Raw genomic sequence first — 21089 nt, forward strand, 5'->3', positions numbered from 1 at the left:
TTTAGGCTCTTGCTCAGCCGGCACCTGGGCAACCTAGCAAACCTGTACAGTTTTTAAAACTAGCACCGAAGGGAATCCAGGATGGAGCAACTTGTGTGGGTCTTACTGCATTTTTCTACACAGAATCCCTTGCAAACCTCAACATTTTGTCTAAAAAACACTTTATCTCCACATTTCTGTGATGAAAAGTTCTGAAATCTGGCGGGAGCAACAAATTGTCAACCACTCAGCGTTCTCTTCAGTCTCCAACAAAATTGATACTCCACATGTGTGGGTGGGACCAGTGCCTGCAAAAGGGAAGGGCCAAAAACATGTAGAGATTAAGGGGGCACCAAAGTGTATTCATAAGCTCAGTTTTTTTTATACATATTTAGGCTGACTCTTCTTTGGACACCCACACAAGTGAAGTATCAATTATATCGGGAGACGGAGGAGTAGACTGGGCTGTGGGAAATTTGTGGTTTATTTCTGTTTCTGGAAGAATATGGCACAAGAATGCAAGGAAAATGTGTGATGTTAGTCACAGTTTGAGATTTGCAGGGCATTGTGGGTAAGGAAACTTGCTGGGATCCACGAGAGGCACACCACCCTGTACTTCCCTGGGTGTCTAGTTTTCGAACAAATCTAAAGCTGGTTGATTTTCCCTAGACAAGAAGCGAGCACGGTATCCTCTCTCTTACTTCTGTGACGTCCCAAACGAACAAACTGTGAAACAAATGCACTTAGGTTTTGTTAAAAAGACCGTTCACCCACCAACCTAGTTGGTGGCATGCTTAATTAATGGGGTCCCACCCGAGGCACCTAGCATGTCAAGGGTGTGCTTCGATGCCTGCTTACAGCAGAGCAGGGTTTTGTTCCAAACTGAAAGGTGGAAGTGCAATAAAAACATTTTGTTGCTACTCACTATTACTTTAGCACATGCATACTGGTTGGAATTTGCTCAAGGGTTAGTAATGGTTCAATATATAACATGTTATTAGCAAGCGATTTCACAAAAAATAAATGCACTGTTAATAATTGAAAGGTCAAAATACTGAACCAATGACTCACAGCTCGTGAGCTGTAAAGCAGCGACAAGGCACCAACCACTTTATAGGCCATTCACACTCCTTTCATATGTGACACAGACAAGAGCATTCACACCGCCAGCCGCTGGTCCAGCACAATACAACATTCACAACAACAGACAATGTATAGACAATGTACACCCTGGCAGAGAAAGACAGAAATTACAATTATTATTGCACAATCATATATACATATCAAATACACACACATACTGATTGGATTTGGCACAAGGGTGGTTCAATATATAAAATTTTATTAAAAGGAGATTTCACCAAAATGAAATGCACTGTTAATAATTGAAAGGTCAAAAAACTGAACCAATGAATCACAGCTGGTGATCTGTAAAGCTGTGTCAAGGCACAAACTGCTTTACAGTCCATTCACACAACTTTCATACGTGACACACACAAGACCATTGTTAGCACGTCTGACATTATTTGGTTTCTTATCTTTAATTTATAAGGGGACGCGTTAGAGGTTCGATTGACCTTTTGACTGCGCTTAGAGTGATTCCCACCATAAATCCCAAATATAACACGAAGTCATCAGATTATATCAATCAACAATATCAATAACATTTGGAGTCAGTAATCTTCACGCACCATGACCCATTTGGCCATGAATAACCACACCTTGGTTAAAGTTAGAATGTTTATTTCCCTATAATAACAATGCTAAGGTCACGTAAATTAATCTCAACACCATCTGATACACAAATAAGAACAGCACTGGTTGACCAAACCCTCTAAGGAATCTCAATTTAATTAGTGCATTGATCACTGAACACTCTAGGGTCACCGTACAAATCAATAGCAAGAACAACTGTGTAATAGAAATAGCAAACATCTAGATTCAGCAACTGAGCAACATCAATTTTTATTAATAGCAACCTGTTAACATGTCAGAGTTTCCCTTACTAACCTTCTGATTAGAATGGCATGTTTGGGCTTCATGCAAAATAATTTTGTCAACATAAATGTGGAAAACATCTAACTATGGCTCTATCAAAATAGCAGTTGGTACCTAGAAACAAAAGACAACTCACATCAACAACAATAGCATTTTGTTATACCTCTCCTCAAATGGATCAGCAAGCTGCGATTATCTTCGTCAGACGGACGTCAGTTCGGTTGGCATCAGCAACGGGCCATGAAAGGGAATGGTTCAGAAATGGGGACTCTAAGCTGTCAAACCCATTAGAAAAAGCAGTATCTAAGGAATCAGCATTCAGCATCAGAAGTTTAAGCAATTAAGCTAAAGGTAGGATCCTCTCAGGAGAAAATTGAAATAGAAATGAGCTCTCTTCTCTCTGTGCAGTTGGACTAAGTCAAAATCGTCTAAAGAACTTCCCATTTTGCCATTGGTCAAATTAGTCCAATAGAAATAAAAGCTCAAATCTAAGCTATAACTAAACTGTCGTTTACATGTTGATAATTGGCTCCTCTTCTCCTGTTTCCACCGTCAGGCTCGTCAGGTAACATTTTTGTATCCATCCGTACTCCCGTCAGTGCATCCATTGTTAGCTCCTGGGAACATTGCAGTCTCACGCCTCAAACTATACATTGTAACAATAACTAGCACAAGACTTTCTAGCAAGCAGTTCTCATGAGAAAGTTAAAGACATCTTTTAACGTGTGGTCACCTCAGTGAAAACAATACATTAATTAATTTCTCCAGACATACATTCCCACAATATTATTTAAACAGGGCAACTATACATGAGCTATGCAAACTAGGCCCAAACCTCCCTAACTTAAGGCCTACAATTAATAAAGCAAATACATCACACAAAATCATGAATACATCACTCTACTACATCTGCTTAATGAAGATACTTCAATTAATATTAAAAAGCCTTTTAATAAAGACACTTTGCGATTAATAGTGCCCACATTTTCCATGTTGCACATTATTTTCTATGTTTAGCCAAATTCTATGCAGATTTAAAATTCAACATACATGAAAATCGTTAGTAAGAAATTCAGCATTCACACCATTCATGCCGCCAGACACCGACCCAGCACATTACATTACTCACATCAACAGACAGCGTTATTCAAGGGCCTCTCACTTTCATATGCCCACATGCCTGACACAGCAATCACACCGGCTGATGGAGTGAGTGGACTGGAGTTTGGCAAGCAGTGTGTGTATTGACCAGCATCAAGTCACTTCTCACACAGTGCCAGCCAAGCACCAGGTCACACACACCACCAGCCAAGCGTCAGTTCTTGCACACCGCCAGCCAAGCGCCAGTCCATGCACACCACCAGCAAAGCACCAGTCCATGCACACCGCCATCACATTTTTTTAATAAAAAAGAAAACACAAACTAATTGTAAGTAAACAGAAAACTACAAACACAAAAGCTCTACCTAAATACATGACACTAATGCCAACAGTGAAACTGAACAAAAAATATGTTTGCAAAGGGCAGGTTTAGAAGGACAATCGGGGCAGTACAAATGAGTCTCCTTCCATGCACCTCTTCGCATACAAACTCTGCATTTCCTACTGGGAAAGTCTTTTTTGGGAGTGGGAGTAATGTGATCAGGAAAGTTGTGATCTTTCAATTTACCCATGTCCTCCACCGCTCCAACTCTAGGAGCACTTGCCTGTTCTACTACAACAAGGCTGCCTGACAGAGACTCCTGAAAGTGAAAACATTTCATCTTGGACTCTGGAGAACAATCCTTAACTACAACAAAAGAATTTAAGGTTGCTAAGTGGAAAAGATGGATAGCCAACTTCTTATTTCAAATCTAAGCCTTACGAACAGCAGTGTAAGGTTCTATCCTCTGATCTATTCTATCAACTCCACCCATGTGCCTATTATAGTCTAATATGTACACAAGTTTGCGCGCTTCAGCAACCTGACCCCAAACAGTCACAGGTGAAGTAATTTCATCATGTATGGAAGTCAGCATGTAGACATTTCTCCTGTCTGCAAATTTCACAGCTAGAAGTTCATCACTACGCAAAGCTCTGCACTGTCTCCTCTCAAGTATTTTACAAACAAGCTCTCCTGGGTAACCTTTACTGTTAGAGCGAATTGTGCCACAGTCACAGTGTCCACTTTGACCATTTCCCTGAACAACTGCACACCATTGTAGACGTTATCTACATATAAATGGTGACTTTTGTTAAAAAGTCCTCTACCAAGTTCCCACATAATCTCACTAACTTCAAAAGTGGACAGACAACCAGGGGGTCAATACTAGAATCCCCATCAGTGTACACCTATAAATTATAGACATAACCAGTCCTACTCTCAGACAGCATACACATGCTAATTCCGTAATGTGCCCTCTTGCTAGAAATATACTACCTAAAAACCAAATTTCCCTTTAACTTGACCAAAGAATAGTTAACAGCTATTTCTTTCCCTAGAACATAGATCTCTGAAAACGGATTTACAATGTGATTAAGGACAGGCTGAATCTTAAAAAGACAGTCACAATCAGGGTGATCTTGTGGAAATGCTAAAGAATTATAAACAAAATGCAGCATCCGAAGCAACGCAAGTACTGATCACGACTCATGGTTGCAGTAAAGATAGCCGCCGCCAGCAAGGGACTAGTAGACCAATATGAAGACAGCAACGGATTCCTTATCAAGCCAATCAAAAAAGTTAAACCCAAGAGCTTTTTCAATTCATCCAGATTTGTGGGAGCCCACAGGGTAGCTCTAAAGTGGGGCTTAAGTCTTGCACTGCTGCCCTTGAAATACTGTTTAGCATACAAACTAGTCTGCTCAACAATCTCACCCAAAAATACATTGTCCATAAGCATCTGAAAGAAATGTATTGGCAACAAGTTTTCAGTATTAACTCTACACCCTGCGACACCAGTAAAGGCAGGCAATGCCAGCTGCACCATGTTTGGGGAAACCCAGGATTCAGCTTTTCAAATGTGAGGCCTGTCAGCCCCAGGCTTCAGCTTTTCAAATGTGAGGCCTGTCAGCCCCAGGCTGCAATACAGATGCCTCTGGCTGCACTATTGGCAGATCATTGCCCTCCTCTAAAAGAGGCACTTTCTCGGCACTGAGAGTGGCTTCGTCATCAGATGATTCCTCTCTGGCAGAAAATTTACTGCAAGAATCTTGTACTTCCATTCTGCCTCAGATGCAGAATCAGGGTCACAGGAAGATTCAAAAAGCATATCAACAACCTGCTGAGCAGTCATCTTGCGGCTAGCCATAATCCTTACTAATAAAAGTAACTTGACAAATACATCAACAACAACCAACACAGTGTACAATAAGTAATAAGCAAAGTGTGGCTTTATCACAATGACCTATATACTCAAAAACAATACCACTCACTTGCCAAAGACAACTATAATCACCAGCACCTACTTTACATAGACACAGCAAGCACCAATGATATCCCACTAGAAAGGAAAAACTAAAGAAAATTACACAAAGGACAACACAATACAAATAGCGCACAACCCCAAAGATAATTTCACCCACAATCAAACAGAAGCAAAATGTGCAGCTATTATTACAACATGTACAAAAAACGCATTCATGCAGGGTAGTGATACTCATTTGGAGTAAAAAGTACAAAAAACTTTTTCTTACCAAGCACATGCAACTGCAGATCAACCAGTTCCAAAACTGGAAGCAGGGGTCACAGGAAAGGAAAACAAAAGATTTGCACTGGAAAAAAGGAGAAATAAAACATTACAATCACAAGTGATGACAAGATAAACAGTTAAAAATGTAAAACAATCTGAAGTCTACCCATTCCCATTCAAATGCTAGCCACACACATCGTGAGCCAAACGTCAGTCCATGCACATCGCCAGCCAAGCACTAGCCCACACATGTAGACCATCAGCCAAACTCCAGTTCTCACAAACACACAGGAACTTTCCCTGTCTTGTGTTATTCTGCCCCCCAACAGTTGGCCAAAGAAATGGTCAAACGAAATGCCCCAAACAAGGGGAGCAACCCTTGCCAAAGGGGCTGTTCCATGACATATAAATAAATAAAATCCCTGGTGTCCAGTGGCTTTCTGCCCCCGCCCCTCCAGGGGGCAGATGGTCCTACAAATATGACCAAACAGGCAAAAGCCCCACTGAAAGTCCTGGTGTATAGCGGCTTTCTGCCTCCTCTGGGGGTAGATGGGACTAAAAATATGGTCAATCTGCCCCCAGAGGGAGCAGAAAAAGGGTAAAGCATTTTCCCAAAGAAGGGGAGCGACCCTTGTCCAAGGGGCTGCTCTACAACATACAACACTAAAATCCATAGTATCAAGTGGCCTTCCGACCCCCCCAGATGGCAGATCAGCCTAAAAGTGACAGATCTGCCCTCTGGGAGGGGCAGAATACATAATTAAATGTCTCTGAGGGGAGCGACCCGTGCCCAAGGGATCACTCTCTATGATCAGTGATAATCCTAGAAATCCCTGGCTTCTAGTGAGTTTCAGTGCCCCCCAGGTGGCTCATTGGCCTAAAAGCGGCCAAATCAGCCCCCAGGGGGACTGAAGTACAGATGTAATGAGCCCCCAGGGAAGCGACCCTTGCCTAAGGGGTCGCTCCTCGAACAATAAACAGAAAAATGCCTGGTGGCCTAATGGCCCTCCACCCATACCCCCTAAATAACAGATCAGCCTAAAAGCAGCCGATCTGCCCTCTGGTAGGGGCAGAATATATAATTAAATGCCCACCAAGGGGAGTGACCCTTGCCCAAGGGGTCGCTCCCTCAATCAATCATAATTCTAAAAATCCCTAACTTCTAGTGGGTGTCAGCCTCCCGGGGGGCTGATCAGCCTAAAAGCAGCCAAATCAGCCACCGGGAGGGATGAAACATGGACACATTATGCCCCACAGGAGAGCGGCCCTTGCCTAAGAGGTTGCTCCCCAAATATAACAAAAGAAATCCCTGGTGGCCCAGTGGTGTGGATTCCTGCTCCACAATTGTGGCACCACCCGCAATTGAGGAGCAGGAATCCACTGTTTAGAGGTGGAAAGTCCCCAGCTGCATGTGATGACATCAGCATGCCGGGATCACGCCAACGTCATCAGATTGCCGACAGGGGGTTGGGGTGACAGAGGAAGTGCTTCTGCTGCCATCCCCTGTGGGGGGGGGGTGAAAGTGGGCTGCCCATGGGGGGATCGCCAGCGCTTCCCCCATGGGCGAGTGTGAAAATGGAATGGTTCCATCCACAGGACATGCCCACCTCGGCTCATGACGGAACCATTCCATCATCACCTTCCAAGGGGTTAAAAGGAATGTTTAAGTTATTGTTTTTAATGAATAACACCTTATGTAACTCCATGGGAACATTTACTTCACTTTATAATTCAGCTAGCATAATTTCCATCCACCCAAACGGCAGAATTTCTACATCTGCTGAAGCAGCTTTAGAAAGTCCATGATTTTAAGGAAAGACCAATAGGCAGCAGCCAGGACTCCACCAAAATGGCTGCATTCACCACGGAAGGATTCATTTTTGGGAGATATTCCATCAGTGCCTGTCAATTTTCTTTTGTGGGTATCAGAGATTTGTTCCTAAAGTAAGTGTTCTTTGTCAATGAGCTAATGTGTAATCTCCTTCAAAGGCTGAAATTTTTCCCAGCATGCTAATGACACTACACTCCCCTTGTAGTGAAAGCTCATTATCATCTGGTTGTCATTCACAGTGTTAACACCTCCAGACATGGTGAAAGATCAGTTTGAATGGAAAGCTGACCGACCATCATTGCTGGCAGAGTCAAATCTGGACCTGAGTAGAACCCATGAAGCTACATCACTCTCCGTCACTGATCCTCTCCTGGCAGACTGACTAGGGCATTTAGAGTGCTGGTGGTGTGTTGGGAATGTGAAGGTATTCTTTTGGCTCATGACGAACACCTCTCTCATTCAAGAAAGTACTCAAAAATAACTGTCTTACCATGAAGTTAACCTTTAAGCTCTCTAACCTGTCACCCACATTGAAAATAGATAAACATTACTGGAGCTAATGCATCACATGGAGGAGCAAGGCAAAAAGTAACAGCACCACCATGGTGAATGTTAGTGCCAGAGCCATTGCAAAGGCAATCAGTTCTTTACTTGCCCTTGTTAGACTCTGAAAGGAATGAAATCACCACTTGCTGACCTTTGAACCTAAAAGGTTTATGGTCCCTCTTCTTTGATTAATAATGATCTGTAGGTTCAAGTGGAGGAAACCAAAACTGTAGAAAGTTGGCAGGTGCATGCATGTTTGGTAATATAGGAAAGCCATGCACAGTGACAACCCCTTGTCACCCTCAGCCATCACTTTTGAAACAGCCTTTTGGCTGTTCCCCAACCAATCCCAGGATATAATATGAATTTAGGTATGATTTGTTTTCACACGTAACCAATTAACATCAAGTGACCCTTCTAGAAAATCATGGCTATCTGACTGACAAGTGGGATTACGACTTGTAGGGCACAGAGGTCACAAAGTACTGGTCTCTTTGCTTAGAGATAACGAAGCCCAAATATTGCTTAGGTACAGCCATCATGTTTTGCCATCATGTTTTGCCACCTTGCACTGTGATCCGATGAGAATTTGGCATCTTTAACATTGAAATTGTTCTCAAAGTCACACTTTTGACTCTTTTTGGTCATCCTCATAGATTAGCAATGCTGCTCTCTAAAATTCACTGCAGCTTGTGCCTCTTTCCAGCTGTCGGTCTCCAAGTAAAACATCCACCTATGTAGGAGACTGTAACACAAATATAAGCATTGTAAGAAGGTAGTGGGGGGCGCATAGGGGGTTATTGCTCAGATACCTACCTTAGTTGCAGAACCAGATCACCCCCATCTCATTCAGGCATGAACACAATGGCAAATGAATTGGGATATGGCAATTCTCGGCTCCATTTTGTGTACCTTATTAACCCACCAAATAGTTGGCTTTTTCCTCCTCAGCCTTACTGCCATCTTGTTCATCTTCTACTGGAACCTCTATGGTCTAAGGACACTTCATGATACATGTGGACCTTAGCCAACTCCATGACTTTATAAAAAGGTTCCTCCTCCATATGTGATGCCAGACTTGTATGCTGCAACTGCATAAGAGCTTCGGGAATGGCAGACCTTTCTGTGCACACAACTGAGCATTTGCAGTGATACCAGGCACGATTTCTGCAACAAGAACAACTTCAGCTATTCTTCAAAGACAACCTGTGCAAAGGTTATTTGTTGATTTTTAACTTTGCGACCACACCTGTGTGTGATGGTGACATTATTAACTCTTCTTAGAGCACAGAAGAAGATTGACAGAGGCACTTTTTTTGCTACACCTTTCATACAGAGAATTTGTGGTGGCATGTCAGAAGTACTACACTTTGGGCCTGATTTAGATTTTGGCAGTAATGGTCCAGCCGTCAATTTTTCAACTGAAAACCCATCCGCAGCCAAATTGTGTTTTCAAGCTCCATGCAAAAGAATCCTATATTGATCTTTATTGCATTTAGTTGCCAGTAACGTACCTGAACCTAGTGATTCCTTATTAAGAGAAGGATTGTCTAGGAAGGTCATCTACTTTAGGTCCTGATGAAGGTGTGCGGTTCATTGCAGGTTGTCCACCGAAATGTGTTACCGTTTTTATATTGTCCATTGCGGTATGCATCACAGGAGGATCGCCTCAATGTATTTTTTCCTTTTGTTGAAACTTTTTCTTCTGCCACTTGCACCATGTTTTTAACGAATGGTCTATTTTGAGTTTTTTTGTTTGTGGGGTTATTTGTGATAGTTTGATTATTGGTGTTCTGCTATTATATGTTTTGATAATCAATTAAACATTTTATTTTGGGGGATATTTCTTCTGCATTAACCCAATATTTTTTTCTGGATGTATTGTTTCCTCAGTTATAGTTAGTTACCTATGGACAACTGATAGAACCTTATTTTCTGTAATAGAGTTGTGTGTGTTTCTTTGATTTTCCTGGGCACTCTGTTCCCTTACCACTGTTTCCCACTGGCCTTTTTGTTCTAGTTTTCATTTTAGAAACTAAACTTAGGCCCTTTTAGAGCTGGTAATGGCATTAAAATTAGAAGGTCAGTGGTGCTGTTCTGTTTACTTTTAATCACAGATTTGGCTGTTAAAGTTAAAAACAACTAAAATCTCCTAGTGTAAGTTCAGATCAAAATGAGGAACTACTGGGGTTTCAGATAGGGAATTACAGATTCCCTGGTAATTCCTCATTTCTTATTGGGTCATAACGGGTAAATAGTGGTGGAGTTCATTGGAACCCCAATATTGTTAACTCTGGAGGTGCAAAATGAAAACCTCTTCACTCAGGGGACTCATAACAAAGCCTTTGGGAAATCTGGCTGTAGAGCTAAACTCTATCTTCTCTTCAGCCAGCCTTATGATAAAGAAAAATATGCAGTCCATGTTGTGCACTCCTGCAGGAAATTGCAGTTCGAGTTGGTGAATGTCATAATTAAACTGGTTTTATTTTGCACAGGTAGCACATGTGTGGTGTTTAAGAATTTGACATTTCCTGCTTTGATAGCGTATCCTGGCAACTGGATGCTTTCACTGCTGGATTCTACAGTGTTGGAATCCAGGAGGCTTGGGAAGCTGGCAGTTGCCGAGGAGCTGGGATGGGACAGGGGTCGTTGTATGCTGCCTAATAAACCTACTAATTTCTACAAGAGCTGTGTCCTCTCTTCACAAAAGTGGCGATGAGGATGGGATGAGAAGAGGCACAGCATAAGAAATGTTTTGACAGCTGTTAGTGTTATTTAGCCGAGTACGACCCCTGGCCTCAAGCTCTTGAATCTGGGGAGACTCTTATACCATAGGTCGTGACCTACGAGAAGAGTAAACACTAATGAGGACAATCTTGGGTGAAACAGATGAGTTTCACCCAGTTTGACACACGTTGTGTGAATTGGGAGTAAACTGGCCGAGTGTTAACCATTAAATTTGGCACGTCAGCACTTGGAACTAATCAGGCTGCCCATGCGGGCATAAATCGAGCTTCAGTGCGGAGAGTGTTCGTATGAGCACATGCTAACGAACGTGTGTTGGTCAAGGTGCAGGCAGTGCGTCTCATCTCAGTACCGAGGTGACAAAGGTGCACGCAAGCACTGATTGAAGGGAGCACCGCTCTCTGCCTGCGCTGTTGGCTGCTTTGTGATTCTGCGTGCCGGGAAGAACAATTTGACACTATCTACAGCCACAGTGCACGCATTCATGTCATCAGCCGGATTGGCAGTTGGCTTTGGAGGCGTGCACCAAGCCTTGTGAGGTCTGAGTAGCGGGAAGGTAGAGGAAAGTACCTGCTGAGTTGGGAGGATTCCCATGGAAGATTAGGTGTGAGGAATAAAAACAAGTCTAGCTATCGCATCAATAATTTTAAATTCTATTAAGAAAATAGAGGTGATGATTATGCTTCTCTTTCTTTACTGTCAATTAAACAGCAGCCAATAAACTTACAGAAAACCAAAAAACGTAATTTCCCAAGAGCACCTGTAGTCCAGCCTGTCCAATCCCAGGCTTGCTCTCCTCTATAAGAGTCACCATAACAAAAGTCTTTCCTCTTTCTTAGCACCAAATTGAAATGCTCTTCACAACATTCAGCAACTTGCAGCGGAACAAGCTGTCCAACGAAAACCAACGGCGGCGCCTTTATTAGCGGAACCTATGGATGTAAGAAGCACCCTTATAATACCATTTGGAAATGAATAAGTCATAAGGGGGGGTAAAACTTGATAGTTATTTACATATCTCATCATAAAAAGTACAAGTCTTTAAACATTTAACACACAATAAAATCAGAAACATCACCATTAAGAGTGGAATAATCCTCGCCTCCGTGTCCTTAATAGAATTGAAAATTCTTGATGTGATAGCTAGAATTTTTTTTAATTCTATGTCAGGACCGAAGACTTTGGATTATGCTAGTTCAAAGCCGATCCACTACTGCTGACACTATATCAACAATAGGTTTACGAAAAAACACTTTAAACGTATTATCTGAGGACCAATCTGCCGCTGCCATGACATCCTCTAATCTAGAACCAGCTCCAAAAGATTTAGAGGCCCTAGCTCCACGAACTGAATGAGCACCAAAAACAGAAGTGTCTATACCAGCCTCCCCCAAAAGCCACTTAACCCTTCTAGCTAAAGTAGCTGATGACACTAGTCCATGTGGTTTTTGCAGAGAAATCAACAGTTGACCTCCAACATCCCTGCGAAACTCCAGTGTACAACTCTCATACGCTTTCAAACATTGTACAACACACAACTTCTGATTGTGGGGAAAACCAGGATAAGAAATACATTTAGATGCAGTTTTTGTACGTCTAGAGACCATGAATGAAACTACGGAAGGAGTAAATACTCTACTTGTCAGTGCTCTCACATCTGAGACACGTCTCCATGAAATAAGGCATAAAAGGGCCGTAAGTTTGGCAGACAATTGCTTATGCAACAAATCTTCATTACACGGCCAAGATCTGATAAAACGCAGGACGACATCTACATCCCAAAGAACCGAATATCGTGTTTGAGGAGGCTTAACCATTCAAATACCATGAAGGATCTTAGAGATCAAAGGGTGTTCCCCAAACAGGTTTACCGTCTAAGTGTGGATGAGCTGCTGAAATTGCCGATCTGAAGTTGTTAACAGTTCTATAGGCAAGACCCTGAGTTTCCAATTTTGAGAGAAAATTTACAATCATGGAAATTTGGGCCCCCCAAGGGATCAATACTCCGTTCACTGCACCAACCCACCCATCTCTTCTAAGAGGCTTCACAACGTTTATCGGTGGAGGGAACCCAAGACTGAGAAAGGAAGAACATAGCTTGTCCTGAAACACCTGGCGTTTGCCAACGTCTCCTAAACGTCTCCATGTCATGAGCGTTAACTGGCCTGTATTATCAGAGGATGGGGAAGACTCAATGGGTCCAGGAACAACGACGGAAATAATAGAATTAGAACTGGGGGTGCACATGATAGGGACATCGCTACTGGAAACCAAGCCTGAGCCTTCCAGGGAGGTGTCACTAAAATGATCTCGGCCAGTTGTCTTTTGACTTACGCAAGGACTTTGTGAATCATTGAAAATGGGGGAAAAGCATAAAGGAGATCCTCGGACCAGTCTTGAAGGAAAGCACCTGAGTCCATCGCTAAAGGGTCTGGCCTCCAACTGAAAAACTGTGGAAGGTGGGGATGCAAAAAGGTCTATCGAGCACGATCCCCATCTCTCCGTTAGATTCTGAAAAATCAATTGGTGGAGTTTCAAATCGCTGCTATCCCTCAGAAAACAAGAATTCCAATCCGCTACCACATTGGAGCGACCCGGAATGTATTCTGCTATCACATGAATTTGGTTCTGAAGACAATAATGCCAAAATTCTTTGGCAATCTCTGCCAGTATGCAAGATCTTTTGTAAACTTCTTCAAGAAGGTAGCCACACTAGGATCTAGTTCAGGAATATCAGCTACTTTCCCAAGTAGTGAGGGCTGGGGACATTCAGAGTGCAATGTCCTGCACACGTCCTTGTCGAAACTCCTGCGCAATCTGTCTTGCACATAGTGGGCCACTTCCACACATGGCACCCATTCTGTAGACCTGGGATGAATAATGTTCTCAGGGTCAAATAGAAAATTTCTCTGCGTCACCACCTCTTCCGGGACGTGATGAGATTTATGTTTACGTTTACCCGGTTGTTTGGGTTCAGACAGTTCGGAATCAGAATCAGAATCAGAGGACTGAAAAAGTTCCTTACGAGAACCTGATGGAGGTGGAAACACGTCAAAAGCAGGTGTCAGTCCAGGACCATATTTGTGATCTTTGAGGACCGCAGTTGCCATCTGCGAAAGAATCTCTGGTGAGGATAAACATCCTAAGGACGCTCTAGGGTTCATACCCACATCATCAGAGTTAGGTTCTCTAACCCCTGACCCAGAGGGTGGAGGTCCCATCAACTCTCTTTGCCCAACCAGGGACACTGTAGAAGGTTTTAAGCCCTTAATCAAAGCCTGATTAACTGAATCTTGTACATGATGGCCTAAGGCCTGGACTAATCTTTCCTCCATCTGATCACAGAAGGGTCCTTCCACCTCTTCCTGATAATATTCATCCTCCTCAGCAAAGTAAGGCATGATAGGAGGCACAGAAGGAGTTCAAGGGGAGAGGAAAAACCCCTACAGGTCAAAAAGGAAGAATTTTCTGTCCAATATCTTACTGAGACACTGTCTCACAAAAAGGCCCAATATATCTGTGGAGGGAGCACTTGTATATCCTCCTCAGGCAAAGCCTTTATCTGTTTTTGCACCCCATTGGGTGTTCCAGGGGCATTAAATGAAATATTTCTTTCGCACGAGGCACCCGACGAAGTCCGATGCTAAAGATCGGAATTTTCGGCGTGTGCGCATGCACACGTGAAACAGAAATAGTGAAATAGATAGCGGACAAGCTCTCGTTGCAGCGCTCGTCGGATCTCTGACGGAGACCCGTAACTATAGAATTGTGCTGTTGGCTCGCCGTGTGCAATCGGAAATGAAGGAAAACACCCTCCGATCAGGCGGGCGGCCACAGAGACCCGTAACTATCGGATTATGCTGCTGATTCGCCTCGCGCAATTGGAGATGAAAGAAAACACACTCCGATCGCGCGGGCACCCACCAATGCAACAAGGGCAGGGACCACAAGCGTGTCCGATGAAACATAAGACCTTGTGACAAGCGCCGCTCAGCTCCGCTCCAACTCCACGGGCCGATTAGCAAATAACAATAGTAATAATAAACAATGATAGACAATGAGGAGAAAAGTACTTAGCTTCGGCTGCGCAGCAGCAAAAAAAGAGGAAGGACTTTTGTTATGGTGACTCTTATAGAGTACAGCAAGCCTGGGATTGGACAGGCTGGACTACAGGTGCTCTTGGGAAATGTAGTTTTTTGTTTTTTGTAAGTTTATTGGCTGCTGTTTAATTGACAGTAAAGAAAAAGAAGCATAATCCAAAGCCTCCGGTCCTGACATAGAATTTGTGTCAGGTTGCTCCACCTCTTTGTTCTGAGCAGATTTTCTATTGAAGGAACAATCTGAAGCAGGGAGTAACTAGACTGCTAACCTCCTTCGAAGTGCTGTAACGTTTTGACAAAGTGTGGCAACAATAATTTGCATAATTGTGACAAAATTACAGTTCTATATTTTTTGTAGGGACTGAGTATTCTGTTCTCCATCAGAATTGCAGAACTGTCACTTCAACAGTAGCCTGTTTGCTGAGCTATTAAAGAATGTGTTGTAAATCCCATACTAAAAAAAGGGGTCAGTGTGAGAAACACAAGATAAGTTGATAAAGAGAAAACGGGTAAGCTTCGTCATAATTTCCATTGCAAGCTTCCACGTGGAGGACTTTGAGTTACCTGATGTTTAATGCGGATGACAAGTTGCATTGTACGTTATGCTGTGAACATGCCATCTTGAATGTTTGCGTATGATATCAAGTCATACTGTTCCAATTGTGTACAATGCTATGCTAAAGGCTATAGCTTTGTGCTAAAGATTTACTGTTGATGTCAGTTGCCAGAATATTCATGTTGTGCAAGTGGTCAAGAGAAAGTATTTCCCCCCCTTATTTGCAAGAGTGTGTTGACAGTCATGCCAACACAGTCTATACCTGCTCCTCCAGTCTTCCTACAAGATCCAGGGCTCCCAACTATGGAATGGGAGGACTGGAAGGAAACTTTTGAAACCTACTTGGAGGCCATAGGAGGTGATGTGTTCTTAGCTAAAAGAAAACTGTCCATCTTAAAACATATTCTGGGGCTGGAAGGCAGAAAGGTTCTCAAGACTCTGCCTAGACCTGTTTTGAAGGGGAGACATGCATATGAGGGATCTGATGCAGAAGAAGATGATGAGTATGAATCTGTGATGAGAGCACTGGAAGAGAATTTTGGAAGAAAGATTAGCATTGTGATCAAAAGACACAAGTTCTCTTCCTGTCCCCAGATGCATGGGGAATCTGTAGAGCAGCTTGTGGCAGGCTTGAGAAGGTTGGCCATTTCATGTTAACTCAGAGATCTCCGGGATGAGATTATAAAAGATCAAATGATCAATCAGCGGCAGCCGCCGCATATATCAGGAGGGTGCGAGGGACAATCGGTGATGGCGGGGGGAAACAACATTTAAAAAAAGAAAAGAAAACACTTACCTTGCGCCGCCCATCTCCCGATGCCTCTCTCCTCTTGTAGTGTCCCAGCGTTCGCTGGGACATCAGCACAGGCTCCCCAGCAATCCTGGCACAGCTTACATGCTAGTATAGCATGTAAGCTGCATCAGCATTGGTCTGAGTGGCAGTCACTGCCGCTCTGACAGAAGCCTGAGGCCTGTATATACAGCCAGGTAGGAGAAACCTAAGGGTGTATATGTCTTTGGCTGGCCTCAGACGGTAGCAAGCTATCATTTTATTTTTCATCTGCTGGCTCAGCCTGGAGGGCGACACCCCTCCACCACTGCAGAGGAGCCACCTCTGTGATTAATAGGACAAACAATCTGATGACACCCAACTCATCCTCTCCCTCACCCGCAACCCCTCCACCACCAAAACCAATCTACACGCCGCTCTCCTAGACACCGCCAACTGGATGACCACTAACCATCTCAAGCTCAACTCAAACAAAACCAAAGTCACAACAAAACCACATGGGATGCCTCCTGGTGGCCCACGGCCCTAGGCCCCGCACCCACCCCCGCAACCCACACACGCAACCTCAGCATCATCCTCGACCCCGCCCTCTCCATGACACAGCAAATCAATGCTCTAACCTCCTCCTGCTTCCACACACTCTGCACCCTAAAAAAATCCTTCACATGGATCCCCCCAGAGACCAGAAAGACAGTCACCCACGCACTCATCAGCAGCAGACTGGACTACGGCAACGCCCTCTACGCCCGCACCACACTCAAACTCAAACGCAAACTCCAAAGAATCCAGAACACAGCCGCGCGCCTCGTCCTTGGCCTCCCCCGACACGAACGAATCTCACCACAGCTCAAATCCCTACACTGCCTCCCCATAGACAAGAGAATCACATTCAAGATCCTCATCCACGCACACAAATCCCTCCACAACACCGGTCCAACCTACCTCAATGAAAGAGTAAACTTCCCCACTCCCACACGCAACCTCCGATCAGCCGACCTCGCCCTAGCCACAGTCCCCCGCATCCAGCACACCACCACAGGAGGCAGGTCTTTCTCCTACCTCGCCCCCAAAACCTGGAACTCCCTCCCCACCGACCTTCGCAAAACCAAAGACCTACTGGTCTTCAGAAAGAACCTCAAGACTTGGCTGTTCGACCAGTGACCCTACCTGGCCCACCCCTGCCCCCCTCAGTTCCCCCCCCCCCAGCGCCTTGAGACCCTCACGGGTGAGTAGCGCGCTCTACAAATTTCTTTGATTGATTGATTGATTGATTGATTGTTTCTTGCTGTGGCCAGAGGTGGCATTCATGAGAGAAGTAAAGGCGTCAAAGTTGGTTGGTTTTTGTGAGGATGTGTTCCGGTGAGAGGGTTGCCCTGCCTCCATACTGACCGATGGTGGCGCCCAATTTATTTCTGAAGAGTTTGAGTCTTTTCTGAAAAAGGGGTAATTAAGCATTGTAGAACCACCCTGTATTATTCAGAGGGAAAGAGTGTAATGGAACGCCTTAACCACATGTTGGAAGATAGCCTAAGGTTGGTAGGGATAAGTGAGGCTTGTTGGAGGAGTCAGGTTAAAGATGTGTTGTGGAACTACAGGGTACAGCTGCACTCTATGACAGGTGAGTCTCTGTTTCACCTACTTAAAGGTAGAGTGCCCTACGCTATGGAGGGGCCATCAAGCAGGGTCAAGTCCAAGTATCTAGAGTTGGATGATGGGAAGTCAAATAAGAAGATGAACTGTCAATCTCTATATGTTCGGAGATATAATGAAAGGAATGAGAAGAAAGGAAAAAAATTAGATGACAGTGTGCATGAGAGGGTGTGTCCAAGTAACAGGAGAGTGAAAGGTTGTGCCAAGTTGTGCGACCCGAGGAGAGTTGGTAACAGGGTGATGAAAGGCTATGCCAAGTTGACCGAACTTGCAGAGTTGTGGAGTTAAGAAATTAACCTGATGAATGGGGAGTAAAGCAAAGGCCTGTAAGGAGGAACATGCCACCCGCGTGTGGGTGAAGTCCTAAGATGTTTAAAGTCAATGTATGCACCTAAAGCATGCACTTGAATGGGGAACAAATGTTTACTGAATTTGTAACTCTTGCATGTTAGTTATGAAGAGTTTTGTAGCTTTATAATTGATTTAGATATATGAATATATTAAATATACTGTAGCAGCCGTGAGCATTTTTGTTATTAAAGAGGGATATATTGTATCCTGGCAACTGGATGCTTTCACTGCTGGATTCTAGAGTTGGAATCCAGGAGGCCTGGGAAGCTGGCAGTTGCTGAGGAGCTGGGATGGGACAGGAGTCGTTGTATGCTGCCTAATAACCCTACTAATTTCTACAAGTGCTGTGTCCTTTCTCCACAAAACATAGCAATGACATATTTCCTGCAAACGTTTTGGCTACTTGCAACAATGTAGATGAACAAGGAAAACTAGCCACCAAAAATATTTTACTGTACTGTGCTCGCAGACATTTTAGTTAAGAAGTGCAAAGATCTTGTGCAATACTTGAATGACTCTCTAAATACTCCAGTGGCAAAGTCTGCATTTACATACAGCAAGGACCTGTTTTGCAGACAAGTTACTCTGTCACTAACGTAACAGCTATCCCGTCTGCCTTATTACAAGTGCATTATATCCTATGCATGGGCGTCACTTAGGGGTCGCCAGATGTTGAAGCTGTGATCCCTGATCAACAGCTTGCGACGCCAGCATTTCTGATTGGTAAAGCAAAATTATTGGTTTACCATATATTAGTGTTGAAACAGCTTGGGCCCTCGGGCTCCTCTATTTACTGTGCAGTTACCTACTTTTATAACAAAAACCTTCTCAAAGTTAGGGGAGGGGTCAGTCGCGCAAGAATTGACTGCTTGTCAGGAATACCATCAGAGCGTATGTAGTGTTGATATGCATTCCTCTTGCATGCGCACTGCCCTTGTCTGCCAAAAGGCGGCAGATGAGGGGAGTCAAAGGCCAGAACTATGCTGTGCACCCGCCTTTATTCAGAGTCCTTATTTGCAGAGCACTGTTAAGTCAAAGGAGGCTTTAGGACACATCTTTGCTCTCTCTGGGACTGCCAGTTGTCTGTGTAAGCGGGAGCTTGGAGAACAGGGTTATGGACAGAAGCGCAGAAATAAAACGTGGAGGCACAAAGCGGCATACTCCAGAGGTACACATAGCTATGAAAAAAACTATGCTGATTTACGTTCATATATCAGAAACTGCAAGCACATCGTTGGAGTTAGGTAGGTCAGGCAGTGGTCACATGCAGTCTTTAACAATATTGGGGGAATTGCTGTTTTCATTTTTTGGGTATCTGTTGCATGAAATATGTATTTTGATTCTACTGACGATGAAATTGAACAGGGTAAATGTGTAAAGTAAGGGAAGAGGGCACTTTCACGCACTGCATCCCAGGAAGCATGCATGAGGAACGGTAGCATCTGGCTAGGTTTCGCATAAATGCAGTTATGTGTTGGCCTTGTTTCTGAGTGCAGATACTTATCTTTAAAACATGAAAGTACATCTCTCTTTCACTCTAGCCATTTCAGAAACTTCCCCCTGGGATAGTGGTAAGGCATTTGTATTGCTTAAAATCCGGCCGAATCAGGGTTTTCTACTGACATGCAATGCTGAAGGGGTATGTCCTGGCTAATTAATGTAGCAGACTTATCCTGCGCGCCGCGTGCTGCACTGTTGCCCTGAATCATGAATGGTACCAGTTCTCGGAGCTGAGCACTGCGCACTGTCCTTACTATGTAGTGTGGTCAAACAGTTAAAGTCTTGCACACAGTCACTATTAACCTGTATCTGAGTTATAGGCCGCCAGTCAAAGTTGTAACAAGAACACCCGAGTCTTGAATTAGACAATGTAACCCGTTCTCCTTCTCCCTCCATGTCCTGATAGTTGCAGGTGACCCTGGCCGTGTCAGGATTGTCTTGTGTATTAGGCTGCCAAAGATTATATGGATTTTGCTTAATATGCCATTGGACATCTCTGAGACCTGCTGGAAGATTTTTTATCAAAATTATCACACCGTGTTATTTGTGCAAACTTAAGAAGGGCTGATATTCCCTGCAGCATTATGGTGGTCATTCCAACCCTGGCGGTCCATGACCGCCGGGTTGGAGGACCGCGGGAGCACCGCCGACAGGCCGGCGGTGCTCCAATGGGCATTCCGACCGCGGCGGTAAAGCCGCGGTCGGACCGGCAACACTGGCGGTCACCCGCCAGTGTACCGCCGCCCATTGGAATCCTCCAAGGCGGCGCAGCTAGCTGCGCCGCTGAGGGGATTCCGACCCCCCCTACCGCCATCCAGTTCCCGGCGGTCCGCCCGCCGGGAACCGGATGGCGGTAGGGGGGGTCGCGGGGCCCCTGGGGGCCCCTGCAGTGCCCATGCCACTGGCATGGGCACTGCAGGGGCCCCCGTAAGAGGGCCCCTAAATGTATTTCACTGTCTGCTGCGCAGACAGTGAAATACGCGACGGGTGCAACTGCACCCGTCGCACAGCTTTCACTCCGCTGGCTCGATTCCGAGCCGGCTTCATCGTGGAAGCCTCTTTCCCGCTGGGCTGGCGGGCGGCCTGAAGGCGGCCGCCCGCCAGCCCAGCGGGAATGTCAGAATTACCGCCGCGGTCTTTCGACCGCGGAACGGTAACCTGACGGCGGGACTTTGGCGGGCGGCCTCCGCCGCCCGCCAAGGTCAGAATGAGGGCCTATATGTGAACATATTGGGGGTTATTCTAACTTTGGAGGAGTGTTAATCCGTCCCAAAAGTGACGGTAAAGTGACGGATATACCACCAGCCGTATTACGAGTTCCATAGGATATAATGGACTCGTAATACGGCTGGTGGTAAATCCTTCACTTTTC

General features: G+C 44.5%; 1 protein-coding gene across 1 annotated transcript in view; it reads left to right on the forward strand.

The window, feature by feature from the left end:
* The window catches only part of LOC138288170 (guanylyl cyclase-activating protein 1-like), a 172239-nt gene that overhangs the window by 144343 nt on the left and 6807 nt on the right, over positions 1-21089 (forward strand). The gene's annotated exons all lie outside the window — the stretch shown is intronic.

This window comes from Pleurodeles waltl, chromosome 4_1 (assembly GCF_031143425.1).
Source record: "Pleurodeles waltl isolate 20211129_DDA chromosome 4_1, aPleWal1.hap1.20221129, whole genome shotgun sequence".
NCBI lineage: Eukaryota > Metazoa > Chordata > Amphibia > Caudata > Salamandridae > Pleurodeles > Pleurodeles waltl.